Source organism: Apodemus sylvaticus, chromosome 3, assembly GCF_947179515.1.
Source record: "Apodemus sylvaticus chromosome 3, mApoSyl1.1, whole genome shotgun sequence".
Taxonomy (NCBI): Eukaryota; Metazoa; Chordata; class Mammalia; order Rodentia; family Muridae; genus Apodemus; species Apodemus sylvaticus.
This window is the reverse complement of record NC_067474.1, coordinates 131,044,428-131,048,540: the sequence shown is the minus strand read 5'-3', so window position 1 is coordinate 131,048,540 and position 4,113 is coordinate 131,044,428. Positions and strand designations below refer to the sequence as shown.

The window sequence follows — 4,113 nt, the reverse complement described above, 5'->3', positions numbered from 1 at the left end:
CAGAGCCCCTGTGGCAAACCAGGAAGGCCAAGGTTGTGCCTCGCGGAAGCCTGCCCACCACCAGGAAGGTGGCATCGAAAACAGTGCCATTTGGCCCTGGGTGGGAAGCTGAGTGTTAGAAAATGCTGAGGGAAAGGGGGAAGCTATTTTTAATAAAGAGTCTTGATGTTGTCCTTACTGTGTGGTTTGAGCAGAAAGATCTATGAGAGCGTGAAACAGGGTTGAGGAGAGCTCCTACTTACACAGGTCCCTCCTGGGAGAAGGGTCTCCAAGACTCTGCAAGGGCCATACTGTGGCCTTAATAGAGGCCCCGCCTCCTCTTCATCTAATAAGGCAATGGTTCTCAACCTTCCTAACATTGTGACCCTTTAATACAGTTCCTTATGTTATGGTGACCCCAACCTTAAAGTTATTTTTATTGCTATTTCACATCTGTAATTTGTTACTATTATGAGCCATAATATAAGTATCTGTGTTTTTCATAGTCTTAGGTGACCCCTGTGAAAGGGTTGGCGACCCCAGGGGCTCTAAGCCTCTCCTCTCCCCACCCACCCAGTCCTCCTCCTCCTCTCTCTCACTCACACACACACACACACACACACACACATTTCTCTTCTACCTTTTGTATTGCTTCTGTTCCCTGTTCTCTCAAACCCCCCCCCCCCTTTTTTTTGGATTTGGTTTTTTTGAGACAGGGTTTCTCTGTGTAGCCCTGGCTGTCCTGGAACTCATTGTAGACCATTTTGGCCTCAAACTCAGAAATCCACCTGCCTCTGCCTCTGCGTCTGCCTCCCAGAGTGCTGGGATTACAGGTGTGCACCACCACACCCGGCTCTCTTAACCCCTTCTGTTTACAGACATTTAGCTCTCGTTGTATCTGAAACAACTCCAGATACAGACACCTTTCCCAGTTCTCCTGGCCTCGCTCTTCCTTCCTGTAACCCAACACCAGAGTGCTCCTTGAAGTCTCCAAACTTCCGACTGAGCTGTCCTCACTCCTGTTCCTGCCCCACCCACCACCACACATACACACACACACACACACACACACACACACACACACACACACACACACGCGCGCGCGCGCGCGTGATCTCTTAGGCTGCCTTTCACTTCACAGCGCCAAGGCCCAAGCCTGGGGCCTCTTGGGTGCTATGTGAATGCTCTGTTACTGAACTGTAGCCCCAGATCATGTCTACTTTTTATTTTTGAGGCAAAAATATAATAAGACTAAGTTGCCTAAACTGGCTTTGAATGTTATATCTTCTCACACAGAATTACAGGCCTGTGCCACCAGACCCAGCTAACTTTGATTTTGTGTTTCAGTTTTGATTTCCTTCAAGCCCTCTTGCTCTCCCCACTGTTGCTGTAAGATTGTTGCCCAAGGCTGTCTGTCTGTTTGCTATTGTTTCCTTGGGAGGCTATTGATGTTTTTTTCTCCAGCCAGGATCTCAGTGCACAGTCCTGGCCATCCTGGAACTCATGAAATATCTGTCTGCTTGCCTCCTGAGTGCAGAAGCAGATAGTCAGGATGTATTAAGGGGAAAAAGAAATTCAGAGTAGGAAAGGCCCTAAGGAATACCAAAAAGTTTCTTTACAAATGGTTATGTTTATTCCTTCTGAGGAACTTCTATAAGAAGCTATAAGAAAGCTTCTTACATCACCTACTGAGAGAAACCTCAACCAACTCTTTCACTATTGTTCCTAAGTAAAATGGCAAAGCGCTCTATTTTTGTTACAGTTGTGAGCCTTGTAAACACAAGGCCTCAAAAAATTGGATTAAGACTCAGAATTGTTCCTCTCCACGGAAATCTTTAGTAAAAGGCGAAAGATTTATGCGATCTGAAGAGAAACCAGAGTATGAGGTGTGGTTGCTGTGCGTATTCCTCATGTGACTGTATATCTTAGAACACCGATGGTAACTTTTTCCTCAAAAGCACATAATAATTATACTTTATTCCTACTTAAATCTGTGAAAGCCGTACCCCTATGAAGGAAACCAACGTAGAAAAGAGAAAGCGGTTTCTGGTTTTAAATCAAACAATGATCTATCTGCAGTGCATTGTGGGTATGTAAATGAAGCCAAGTAGCCACGGTCCCGCCTCTTAGATATTTCATTTCCCCCACTGTAAAGTGTGGGCTGGCCACCAGGGGGCAGTACAAATGCCAAATATTCGGAATGTTACCATACTAGGCAAGTCTGACTTAAAATTGTCACTCTGGGATAACCTGCTCTAAAATTTAAAAAAATAAAAGAAAGCCCTTGTCTATACACGAGACACTGGATTTTCCACCCTCTACAGTAATCAGTAAATAACTGAGAAATGGTTGTATTAGATTCTTCATTTAACATGAAGGATTGAGCATCTGAGGTCCTTGCCCTAAAACACAGGAATGTGTGCTAAGCACTGACAACGGAAAGTTCGAAGACTCGGGCCAAGCGCTAGAGGGTCGAGAGAAGCAAATGGGAAGGGCTGAAGGGGCTGGAACTTTCTTTACCTCAGATTTATCTCGAACATAATGGGAGAATATTGAAAGCTCGGAAGAGCCCAGCAATGGTGGCCCACGCCTGTGATCCCAGCACTTGGGAAGCAGAGGCAGGCAGGATTTCTGAGTTCGAGGCCAGCCTGGTCTACAGAGAGAGTTCCAGGACAGCCAGAGGTACACAGAGAAACCCTGTATCCCCCCAAACAAACAAACAAACGAATAAATTTTAAGAAGGAAAGAAAGAGAAAGAAGGAAAGCTCTGCAGAGAATGACACAGCCCAGCTTGTGTTCACTTGTTTGGGGTGTTTGCTTGTTTGGGGTGTTCGCTTGTTTGGGGTGTTTGCTAGTTTGGGGTGTTCGCTTGTTTGGGGTGTTTGCTTGTTTGGGGTGTTCGCTTGTTTGGGGTGTTTGCTTGTTTGGGGGTGTTCGCTTGTTTGGGGTGTTCACTTGTTTGGGGTGTTTGCTTGTTTGGGGGTGTTTGCTTGTTTGGGGTGTTCACTTGTTTGGGGTGTTCGCTTGTTTGGGGGTGTTCGCTTGTTTGGGGGTGTTTGCTTGGAACAGGGTCTCACGTAGTCTCAGTTTCTCCAGGTAGCTGAAAATGACTGAACTCGAGATCCTTCCTCCTGCATTCCCAAGGGCTTGAACAACAGGCATGGGTCACACATCAAACTTGTTATTCCAGACTGACGATTTGGTTTGGTTTTGCTGTTTAGTAGCTATGGCTAGCCTAGAACTTGACATGTAGACAAGGCTGGCCTAGAACTCACAGAAATCTTCCTGAGACTCCCTGATGCAAGGCTTTAAAGGCTGCCACATCATGTCAGGGTGAACTGATAACTCCCTGCCACCACCACCCCAATTCCCATGTGTGGTGTTGGGAACAGTGTGACAAGCTGAAGAGCAGGAGGCCACCATTAGGACAGAGTTTTTAAAGTGTTAATATAGAGCCAATGTGGCAGCACACACTTCTAAGCTGTGATCCCAGCACTGGAAGGCAGAGGCAGGAAGTGAAAGATCCCAGACAAAGCAGGAGACAGAGGACAGGGGAGAAGGAGAAGGGACCGAGGGAGAGGAGGGAGGAGTATTTGTCCAGGAAGATAACAGAGCAGACAGATAGGCCATAGGCAAATGGTGGTTTATAAAAGGAAAAGGTGAAACCCCATGTTATGGTGAGGTAGGGTTTTTTTGTTTGTTTGTTTGGTTGGTTTTTTGGATTTGGTTTTTTTGAGACAGGTTTTCTCTGTATAGCCCTGGCTGTCCTGTAACTCACTCTGTAGAGCAGGCTGGCCTTGAACTCAGAAATCTGCCTGCCTCTGCCTCCCAGAGTGCTGGGATTACAGGTGTGTGCCACCACCACCCGGCTAGTTCATTGTTTTTTAAAAAATATTTATTTATTATATGTAAGTACACTGTGGCTGTCTTCAGACACACCAGAAGAGGCCATCAGATCCCATTGCAGATGGTTGTGAGCCACCATGTAGTTGCTGGGATTTGAACTCAGGACCTCTGGAAGAGCAGCCAGTGCTCTTAAGCACTGAGCCATCTCTCCAGTCTGAGGTATTTAGTTCTCATTGGGCATGTAAATTAGACCAGCCAAAGGGGGCTTTTGGTTCTGGGCTTCAATAC

The 4,113-nt window shown here is 46.4% G+C and overlaps 1 non-coding gene across 1 annotated transcript; it reads right to left on the bottom strand.

The window, feature by feature from the left end:
* Positions 1-1,746: 1,746 nt before the first annotated feature.
* On the bottom strand, positions 1,747-1,862 carry LOC127682012 (U5 spliceosomal RNA). The gene has a single exon (XR_007977315.1). It is a non-coding gene; the product is annotated as a U5 spliceosomal RNA (small nuclear RNA).
* Between the last annotated feature and the right edge of the window lie 2,251 nt (positions 1,863-4,113).